Source organism: Alligator mississippiensis, chromosome 1, assembly GCF_030867095.1.
Source record: "Alligator mississippiensis isolate rAllMis1 chromosome 1, rAllMis1, whole genome shotgun sequence".
Classification (NCBI taxonomy): Eukaryota; Metazoa; Chordata; order Crocodylia; family Alligatoridae; genus Alligator; species Alligator mississippiensis.
In genome coordinates, this window is record NC_081824.1 from 355,292,231 (window position 1) to 355,304,355 (window position 12,125).

Here is a 12,125-nt window from a genome sequence, read left to right on the forward strand (position 1 = left end):
TAGAATAATCACTGCCACGAGCCCTTTTGGAGTATGCAGCTAGAATTAGAATTCTTGAGGAGGAATGCTAAGTGAAGGGCTTCAGCAAGGTCTTTTTTCTTTTCTTTTTTTTTTCCTAGAGAACAAAACCCCCCAGTCTCTCCCTGTCTGGACAGAATGGTACTGTCCCAGACAGAAAGGTCCCCATAGGCCAACCTATTCATGTAGCACTACACTGCCGAGAGTTCCAAGCTATGACAGTGATAGGGAGCAAAACAAGGAAACAACTGCAGTGCTCGCATGACAATTAGCACAATACGGATTGGCTTTGCTTGCCGGTACTGCAGAGAGAGAGAAAGGAAATAAGAATTAGAGCTGCACCACACAGTATCTGAAGAGTTTAAAATAAAACACAGGAACATAAAGCAAGACAGCAAATAATTCTCACACCAAGTTATTTCTTACAGTGAAAGAAATAGCAGTGTGCATTATTTTGCCTTAGAGGATTTTCAGGACCATTTACTCAATAAATCTGGGAATAAATTCATTGAATATATGCAAAGTTCTCTGGCTAGCTGTCCCTCTGCTTCTCTCTCCCCTTTTAGGCCTTTTTTCTATTTGTCAAGATTATTTATGATTACTACAATGCTCTATTCAAAATTGCAGTGCTTTGCACTAAATGTGCAAAATGTATTCATTTTAATGGAACAGTTCTTATCTAAAAATCTCTTGCAGTAAGGATTATACCAAATGATAACAGATACTGGTGAATTCAGCATGTTCTCTGATTCACCAGTATTAGAAACATTTTTCAGGGTATCATCTCAATGTGATATAGGAAGGTTTATCTGCCTTGTTGATAGTAAAACTAGCAGGAATAATCTGTACGCGCGCGCGCGCACACACACACACACACACCCTCTGTGCGCTGGGATGAGAATAGTACACTTCAGTATTCAACCTGATATACAGAGGTCCATTTTTTTCACTGAAGGGAAGATTGTTTTTTATTATAATGAAAAATATTTATTTTGGGAGTGAAATATTTAGTTTAGCAGTGATGACAATTATAATTTGGAGTTTCAGTTTGGTGAATTTCAAAGTCTGGAAAACAAAATATAATGGTTTTTCCTTAGCTGTTTATGAATTTTCTGACATGCGACCATCTAAACATGAACTATGTTTTGTGTTTTCCTATCCATCTTTCTTTTTAAATATGTAACCCTTGGTATAATAGATATATAATGTAACAATTTAAGAAAGAGATTGGTTTCTGTGAACATCCCTCAAACATGGATTTCTCATTCTCTAAAAACTCTGTCTTCAGTATGCAAGACTCATTGAGTATTGTGGCACACATTAGATAGCTCATCTATACACAGAAAGCAATCCTACTACATATGTGGTGCTGCAAGCAGCTCAGTGAAGTTGCTGAATGAATCATTTCAAGTAATAAGCACCCCAATATACCATTGGCTTCACTGGGACTTGAGGGCATTCTACAGTTTTCATGATCCAGATGCCAAATTATATCTCTGACAACTCACTTATCCTATTGCTCCATCATGAGCCACAAAGAGGATGTATTTGTACTGTAGATTTATCTAAGATGACAGTATAAGGGCATGAATAGTTGAAGTTTTAAAAAATGTAGTACTTTATAGATGATCTACTCTGTTTCATTGGTCCCCTCCATTCTGCTCTCATTGAAAGCTGAACTACTGGACCTTTAAGCTTGTTTCATTCAGGTTTGAAGTTATAGCAATTGAGCTTCACTATCATAGTATAGGATGACATAGATTAAATAGTTATTCTGGTTTAGCTGAGGTATGCTTCTGAACAGTACATTGCTCTCTTCCACTTAGAGCCTTTTAAAATGGTTTAGTGGTACATCTGTCTACAGCCTAAGCCTAGTATATAGTTTGCATACAGCTTTCCTTTAACTGATTTTGATACTTTGGTAAAACTTTTCAGATCAGAAGATCTGAGGCCTGGGAAGAAGACAAATAAACCCACATTTAAGTATCTCCACGAGTTGTGTGTTTTCAATGATGCTACACCTTATTTCAATCTGAACTGATCTAACTGTAATTTCCAGCAGCTGATTCTTGTTGTGGACCTTCATAAGACTTCAAACCTTTCTTGTGGTTCTTGTGTTCTCCCTTTCCAGTTATTCAGTATCTCTTTTTTTTTTTAAGTGTGGAAAGCAGAACTAAACATAGAATTTCAGTATAGTCCCAGTGTAAACAAAAATAAGTAAGTCTCCATATTCTCTGCTGATTATTCCCTTTTATATTTCCATGAGCTGGAATAGTGGTTTCTTGCCACTGAATGCTCATATTTAGTTGCTGATATACCATATCCCTCAAGTCCTTTTCAGTCACTGCTTCCTCTGTCCTGTACATATGGCCTCCATTCTTTGTTCCTAAACTCTAGTGGAATACCAGTTTCTTTGCAGTTCAGGTAGAGAACATCTTCTTGTTTAAAGGTTCTAAAATACTCTTGCCTACACAGATGGCTCTTAAATTTGGTGCATTTGAGAAAAACAGGCACATTTAAATTAATTTTCCTTTTGTGAATCCGAATGGTGGTTTTCTAGCTGTCTATTTCTAGCCCTCACTTTAAAGACTTTCTGGTTACAGCTAAGTGCTTACCTACCTGGGCATAAGCCCCAGAGAAATGACCGAGGGACAGGAAAGAGGAGGATGCTCCTATGTTTTATGCTCAGTTCTTGGACACTGGAGACCTCAGGTTCTAGGCCTCCCACATCTAGGGAGGTTTTAAACTCATAGGTCTCTGATTCCTTTGCATAACATGCTAACCCCTGTGCCACATTATCCAGGATAGGCTTATAGAACTTCTTTTGAACCTGAGCCACTGTTTTTTGCATTTAGTAATCATTGGAGAAAATGAATGGAGGGCTGTGGGGGAAATTCTACTCCATTGGAAATAAGAGTTTTAGCAAGAAGTGTCCAAAGTACTGAACATCTCACTGAGTTATGTGCATCCAACTTGGTCTCTTCCTCCTGGCTCCACATCTCCCTCTCTTGATGGGCTGGGAGCAATTTTGAAAGGGAGCACCTAAAAGGGTTCTGGGTAATGCTTAAACTGTGGTGTAGTGTGATGGTTAAAGCAGTATGCTCAACAGTCAAACAGATATAGATCCTCTAGGGAATAAGGCCTAGAACCAGGTCTCCAGCTTCCTGGGGACATGGCTAAGCCGTTGGATGGTATTCCTCCTCTAGAGTTTAACACCTGCTAGTCATGGATTTATGGGAACCTGCCCTGTTGGGTCTTAGATACAGGTACACATTCCATAATGGGCACACTGTGTGTGGGCCTAGTCAGTGTGTAGCCTACTGTGAGTGCTTAGTCTATGTGCACACACTTACATGTTATAGTGCAGGGGAAGTTGAACCTTCACATAATTGCCAAAATGTCACTTACATGATTAGAAAGTTGCCATTAAGACATACAAGAAAAATAGAACTTCACCATTAACATTCCAAATCTGGGAATATTTGGCCAAGGTATTCCCAACATCCACTCTTCCTCCCCAGAAATGTATTTCTAAAGGTTGACAGACTCCACCAATATTTTTTTCTGACATTTGGGGATCAAACTGTAGCTCTGATAGTGCCCCAAATGTCCTGTTTCACTCAACATTTATCCCTGGTGCCCTTAACCCATGTGAGTAGGTAATATTTTTCAAAAACTAGTTTTGCGCTAATAGTAGCAGGAGCCTAATCCCCTTGGGCCAGAGGGCACATATGCAGAGGAAGGGGTTGACAGAGATTCTAACCCACCATTTTTCACATGATCTGGGGAAGCTCTAGTTAACATTCAGTAACTATTCACCCTGCTCTAGGTTCAGCTGGTGTCAGGCTGAAGCCAACCTTCGAAAGAAGTCTGTAAAGAGAGGCCTCTTGTTACAGTCTCCCTCAGTCAAAGAGTTTATTTTCTTTTGGGAACTGACATCTGAAAAGAACTGATAATTTGGAAGGCACTAAAACTATTTTTGCGAAGAAAATAAATTGCATGTGTGATAATGGGCTGGGAAAGGAAGGAGTTTTGGGGGATGAGGGAGTTTGAACAGGGAGAGAGAGGTGTAGGATTATGACAAGGAGACAGAAATTGAGGGAGATAAATGGGAATTGATGGTAAGGGAGTAAAGAGGCCTTGGGGTTTCAGGTTAGCGGGAAACGGTGAAACTAGAGAGAGTAGGAAGGGTGACATAGAACTGGGTGCAGAGCACAGATTTGGGGCGGAGCCTCCTGTCAGTCCTACATTCTCCTCTGCCATATATATGCCAGGACCTATTTGGTGAGATTGGCCATGGGGGGAATCCCTCCCCCAGGCGCTGACTGGTCACTAGGAGTACCAGTCCCCCATGCTTCACTCCTTCTCCCCACCGTGCAAACTGGGATCTGGGAAGCTGTGTCTGATTCCCTTTTCCAATTTCCATCGTTTGCCAGAATCTAGGGGATACCTGCTGTTCTGGAGTGCGTGTTTCCTCTCCATGCTCCCCTATAGTAGCTGAAATCTGGGAGGGAGCAGGGCTTGCCTTTCTAGGGGATAGGAGTCCCTAACCTTGACGCATATCAGAAAGCCAGGATTGTAGGGGAGGTTGCCATTCTGCCAGATCTGAGCTATTCATCTACCTCCTGTGCATGTGCTGGGGTCTTAGGAACTCTCTATGGGTGTCTGAACCCCTTTTCCTGCATCCATAAATGCTGACATCTGGGGATTCACTATTCTTTTATGAGGGGAGCTGAAATTAGGCATGTTAGAAATGCATACAAACCACATAGTGTTGAGAATGAGATGAGGGGTAGAGAATCAGTGTGCTTGACTCAGTTCTGGTTCTTAAGCACTAGAAGAAGAAAGAGAGAGTGAAAACATGACAGTGTCAACCTTTCAGTCCTATAGTTGCAGCCTGTATTAACCTCCTTTATATTTCCACTCAGCTGAAACACATCATGATATCTCTCTGACTGCCCCTCTCTGTTTAAAGGTGGAGTGCTCGCAATACCTGGTGAGATGGCCTAATGATGTAATTAGCCCCAGGGGGATGTAGGAGAGGGATACAGAGCCAATTTTGGAGACCCTTGAATGAAAAGTTCCCACAAAATAAAACATATTTCTTCAGGTTAAAGATTACATCAACATTTTAGAGCATCTCTGGGCAATCACAACTTGACTCCCCAAAGGATCTTAGCCCCTCAAAATTTATCCCAGATAGTTCACAGCACCCACCATCCCTCTGAAAAAAAATAATTGAGCTGTACAAATAGACATAAGCCTAATGCTCAGTGTGTACCTGCACTCCTGGGTATATCTGAACTCCTCCACCTGTTCTCATCTGTTGACTGGACTGTGGGGACCCTTTCCCTCTACAGAGGCCCAAGCCACTCTACCTGCTTCCTTCATGTGGCAGTCAGGATCTATGGAAGCCCTGAATTTCTTGGGGGATCCCTCTCCCTGCCTGTTATGTATGTACAGGAATTCAGGAAGGCCTCATCTATGTGAATGTGAGGATACTGTTTTTCCTAGGTAAGTCAGAACTGGGGGAAGAGCTGCTGAAGATAAACCAAATAGGAATTTCTGAAAAACAGGGAATACAAAATTAAAGTACACATCACCCTTATATGTTATAAAAGAACTGTCTGGAAATAGGGGGATAGTATGGAGTGTGAGACAACTAAATGGAGCAAGGGCAAGGCTGGGAAGGCTGGACTGAAGCATGTACGAGGAGCCCAGCTTCATGAGAGGCATACTATACTTGCATGGCATTGTTCAGTGGACTGCTGGGGTTAACATAATCATGGAAGTATGATACCCTCTATGAGGACACTGAAGCAAGTACCAAATGGTAAGGCACAACCATTTATGTGCTAATGACTAAAGATACTCATGGCTTAATAGATATGATAGAAATAGGTGACCTAGAAATGGGTGCAGGGAGCTAGATGTTAAGGATAACAGTGAAGCAGAGGTTGGGGAGGAAATTAAACATCACACTCCTTTCTCACTTGCTTACAATTGCTGTACCAACTATATAATAAAACAATCAAGATCCTGGGTCATGTCTGTGATTTCTTTCATTGCCTCTGTCAGGAGACCACACACACCAGGTGTTTCAGTGCATGAACTCATTCCACTGCAACAACTTGTACCTGAGTAGAAAGGAGGAATAAAAGAGTATCTTTTCCTTTACATAACCCTAGGTGCTTACAGACCTTAAAAAAATCCCAAAAGGGTTGCTTTACTTTAAACTCAATGCATTCCCATGCCAAGCCCTGCAAATACCCAGAAGAGGCAGACTGTTACTTCGACATGGCTAGACCAACATCTGTAAAAATCAGGTGCTTTAGTGGGGGTTTTTTAGTGCTTTTATTTAATAGCTGATTGAATCAGCTTTAGCTACAAATAACAAAAAGCCCACAGAAACACCCAAACTTTACAGCCGCTGCACCTATCAAACCTGTATGATAACTGACTTCCTAAAAATGATCATTTGAAAAAAATAAAGTTAGGAAATTCAATTAAATGACATTTAGTTAAATACAAGGTTGCAGGGTGATATTGCAAACCTTTTCAGAATGTTAAATCTAGCAAAACTCTTAACTTCTGGAAACCAGGAAATGAAGAGTTAACTTCTATGCCCGCATACCATGACCCTTTCCTCCTCAATGATGAGCGTGCAGTGCTCATGACACACATACTCTCAACCAGCCTTAGAACTATATGGAACAGCAGCTATTTATACCTGCCAAAAAATATCCTACTCTACAGAAAGAACATCACACCTGCTGTATCTTACAACTCCTTCACCCTCTTTACAAGTCTTTTACCTTTAGGTACATGATACCATCTATACTACACTTTCCTTTAGTGGCCATTAAGCTCACCATACATGCATGTCTCACTTAAATACTTAAATGCTGACCCTCCCTATGGCAAAAAGATCTGTATGTCTGCTATAGCCATCAGACTGCCATCCTAATCTCCTCACCTTCTCTGCTCATAATCATTATTTCTGTACAATATCATTTTTCCCCTTTCTTAACCATTTAAGAAGCAGGCAGACTAGAACAGTACAAAGAAAGAGGCTAGTTTTAAAGGTTATGGGAAAAATATTCTAATATGGTTCTTCTCTTTCAAATTACCTCTTTTCATTTTTTTTATGAGCAATACAATATACAGGGCACATCTACATGAGATGCTTTAAGGCGCATTAGGTTAAATTTAAAGCACATTAGGGCATTCATCTACACGTGCATGCCATTAATGCACTTTAACAATGGTAAATTTAGGCTATTCGTGCCTAAATTTGATACCTGCAAATGCAGCTATCAAATTTGGGCATGAATAATTAAAGCACATTAACAAATGTGTAGTTGTATTAAAGCACATTAATGCACTTTAATGCCTGCATGTGTAGATGTCTGCCTAAAGCCACTTAATACACATAAAGCTAATGCACATTAAATGTAGGCATGCTTAAATGCACATGTAGACATGACACAATAATTGAAACAGATGAGTAGGCTTTTTGTTACTCAAAATATCCCTAAGAAAAATGAAAAATGACTGTTTTGATTTGCTGTGGGAATAGAATAAATCAGCACAACCATATGCCACAACCTGGCATAGCGAACTTGCCTGAACTTGCTACCTAAGCACCTCCTCCTATGGAGATGAGGTCAGAAGAAATTTGAACAGCTGCAGTCCCCCAGCCTTCTGTTACAGGGGCGCTGCACCAAAGTCTATACTAATGGAAGTGAATCTGACTCTGTGTCTATACTCTCCAGTTCTCTAACCTTTATATATTATTTGTAAAGTGCAATCAAAGGAATCTGAAAGACCAGAAGGCAATTTGTTGTGTACAGTAGTTGATTAAACTTGTACACTTTCAATGCAATTTCGTGGATGCTTGCTGAGTCGTGGTCATAAAACTGGCAAGCATCTACAAGTAAAGCTTTTACATAAAGGACAAGAATATCCAGAGTGCTGAAAGCAGAAAAGGAGCTTGACACTTTCATCTATATATATCTACCAGGTGACAGCCCTGCTTCAAAGCTTCATGCCTAGAAATACCTCCTTTGAATTATGGCACAGGTCTCAAGTTCAAATTTGAGTCAGTATGTGGAATGCCATTCCTAGAGGCAGCGTTGGTTGTAGCCTTGTTGGTCTAAGGATATAGGCAGACAGGGCTCTTTGGGTAAATGTGATATCTTTTATTAGAACAACTAAATAGTTGGAAAAATTCCTAGAGGCATCATTTACTAGAGAGACAAATTCTGAAAGGCGCTTATGCATACTGGCAAGTGATGCAACTTGCCCCTGGAAAAATCCCCTTGGTGAGGTCAAATTTTTCATGGGGTTACTGCTGCTTTTTCTGTGCTAGTTGGTCAAATAGGAGAAAAACTATTCCTGATGATTCTACCTCTCCCACATGTAACGTGGCAGAGTGGTAAAAAGCCTGGAAGATGGGCTTTTGGCCTGTGAGCCTAGACTACAGCCCCAATTTTCTTGTATGGGGAGAGTACTGAATTATATTCTCTACCTTCCCTCAGCCTTTGTAGAAGATATTACAGCTGACTGGTCTAAGAATGCTTTTCCTTAGTGCTGTGGAAGTAGAGTACCTATTCCTGCCATCCTAGTTTAGGAATGTCTAACTGACAGTCTCCAGCCTGATTGCAGCCTATGAGGGGTTAAGCTGTGACTCCCAGGCTCCCACCTGGCTACGATTCTCCCTTTCACTTCTGCTGCACTCTGGGCTCCCTCTCCAACATCCAGCTCCCATATTCTGTGCCTGCTTCAGGAGGTGGTGTGGCACAGCACAGCATGGCTCAGAGTGCTCCAGGCGAGGCCAGGACTGCGTGGTGTACAGTGCGGCATTGAGGGGCAGTGTCCACATAAGATTATTTCAGCCTGTGTGCAGTGCTGGCAAGCTGTGCAAATGGAGGTATGGCCACCACTGTTGCAGTCCATAACATGTAAGGGCCCTGGCCACTTAGAAGTTGGACAACCCTGTCCTAGTCCATTCAAACTGTATGCTTTTAAAAAAAAATTAACCTCTAGACTTTGTCAGACTGAGAACAAACGGATACCTGAAACATGCCAGGTCTGACTTGTATTGGAAATTGAGAAGAGCATCTATTTAGTTTGATATTTTTTCCTTATTCCTAAAGGCCTGATTCTGCCTACCTTCCATTAACTTCAGTGGGAGAAAGCTCAGCCACTTAGTTTACTGTCTCCACAAAGTAAATATTTTAACACTTATGTGAGACATTTAAAAAGCTAATAACAAATGTGCATGGAAAAATGGCTTTTGTTTATCTAAGCTGTCAAAAATGACTTTCAAATAGGACAAAATATAAGACAAAAAAATTTTGGAAACTAAATAACCATAAATAAAAATATTTTTTCTCATTCACACAGAATAGGCTTCCTTACACTGTTATTGAAATGTATGGTTGCAGATGTTCAAAACAAAGAAAAAATAATTATTGTGTTCATAAACCACCAAACAATGAGTTAAAAAATCTGAAATGCTTCTAATAAAAAACATCTATTTGATAACAAGGTAAACTGACAAACTGCTCTGCTGGAGTCCTATTTCTGCATCAACCATCTCAGCCCAATTGCAAATGTACTATTTATTCATTAAAGAATGTTACTATAGTTACAATATCCATTACAAAAATATTCTAGTAACATGATAGAATAGCTAAACAATACAAAAATAAATGGGACATTTATGTTTCTAATGAAAACTTGGATCTGTAAGCAGTTGTAGGAAAGTTAAAGAGTTAAAGTAAAATAGCTAATCCCCTCCTCTCCACCACAAAAAAAAAAAAGTCCTTAATAGTCCTGGTCTGAAAAAAGGAGCTCTGTAGGAACAGCAAATTCTTATTCAACATGTCTGTTCCTGTGTATATCCAGGGTCATATCTACTGACTTCAGTGACTGAAATAAGGGCTAGATTTTGCCCTGAATTAAACTTGTGAAATCCAGTGACTTCATGGTTCAAGGAGTTGCCCTACACTTTTATTAATTTCTGTATGTACTATATACCTAGAACAGCTAAAAGTCAGCTAGATTCTGTTCATTTTTTGTATATGAACAAGTTATCTACCATCATTTGTATCTATGCACTATGTATGTAAGTGTGTGTGTATATATTTGTGTGCATGCAAATGTGTATCTGTGTGTGTGTGCATGTGTGTGTGTGTGTGTATATATATATATATATATATATATATATATATATATATTCTAATATTATAAAAGTATTTGTCTGTCTGTCTGTCTGTAATGCTGTTCCAGACAGGTGGCGGTGGCAATGCAGCAGAGCACTGCCATGACAGCGGGGATGGAGGCGATAGAGTTGGGGGGCGAGGCTAGTGGTGCTGGCCTCGCCCCCCTGGCCCTGCTCCCTGGAGGTGGTGGCAAGGGAGCAGACAGAGCAGGGGGTTGAGGCCTCAGACCCAAAGGGGGGTGGGGGGAGCAGGCCCGGCCCCCGCCCCTGCCCCAGCCCTGAAGCAGCAGGGAACAGATTGGGGGGGACCGGGTGTAGCTTCAGCCCCAAAGCGGTGAGGGGAGGGGGGAGTGGACCTGGCCCTGAAGTGGCAGGGAGAAGGGTGCGGGGAATGGTTCCAGCCCTGAAGCAGTGGGCGGGTGTCAGATACAGTCCCCTGTCCTCGCCCTCCCATCATTCTTGATAGGCAATTTGCTAGTATGTGTGTGTGTGTATATATACATACATACATATATATATACACACATACACATACACACAAATATATATATATATATATATATATATATATATATATATATATATACACCCCTCCATTACAGGTGCTTGAGATGAGTTGTTATGCAAGACCTGCATAAGAAGGAAAAAATCTAGTTTAGAGTTTCTAAACCCAGACTAAATCTGCCCTGTTATAAACAAAATCTTTTTACTTACAGACTGAGCGCAAATGATGCAAAATCAGCAAAAAACATTCAAATTGTAATCTCACACTGCCATTTTTGCAAAGCCACATTTTAGCATTAAGCCACAATTACAGACAGACAGAGATAATTAGGCAGCCCACAGGACCACCTCTCTGCAAGTGTGTAGCTTCCTGTTCAGGAGGTTGTCCACATGAAGCAATGTGGCATGTTTCAAGATGCTGCTGTCTGGTACCTTTGTATCATGTAGACCTGCCCTGCTTATTGTTTGAAATTCTATTTTAAAAAGATTATATACAGTCTGGCTCAGAGACATGGTGATATTACACTATAATGCCATATGATAGGCTAAATTCTAAAGCAACCGATGATCTCTCAAAGTCCCTTCCAGCCCTAAACTACTGTGAATCTGTGAACTGAGGAGCCTAATTCAAAGGCCAGAGCAGGGTAAATGTGGTGAAGAAGTGATGGACTTAGTCTTGGGAAAAGCAAGGGGCTGAGAGATGAAAAGTGTCAGTCCTAATACATACCTGATTGAATGATCAATGGACCATCACCAATGGAAACCTTAAAGAAAGCCATATGTTTGACCCAAGAGTAAGTCGTGGGAGCACTATTCTTAGAGAGAGCAATTAGGAGAGCCATATTAATAGTAGGGGTGTAGGTTGTAGCTGTGTTGGTCTAAGGAGATAGGCAGACAAGGTTCTTTGGGTGAATCTGATATCTTTTATTAGACCAACTTAAATAGTTGGAAAAAAATGCATCATATTTATAGTAGAGAATAAGCACTGATCAAAATGAAGGCTTAACCCTGAAATCAAGGTGACCTCTATACATTCTTTTGCCCTCCATTTCTCTATTGCCCTCCATTTTTTTGGAGGAAGGGGTTTTCCAGGTTATAACCTAACCACTTAGGTTTCCACTTGACACTTACCACTGTTTTCATGTGGAAGATCAATGGCTAGTCATGTAAGCAGGGTAAAGAATAAATTGATTGGACATTGGCCTTCTTATAGCTTTATACATAACACTGTCTTCAGACAAATGGGCATACTATAGCCCTTAAAATATACCTCCTCCTTAGCCCATTGGAATTTAGAATTTCTTACAATTTTTTAAAGCTTTATTAAGCATGCTGCTCTGAGTACAGTACTCCTTGGAAACACAAGGGATCATCT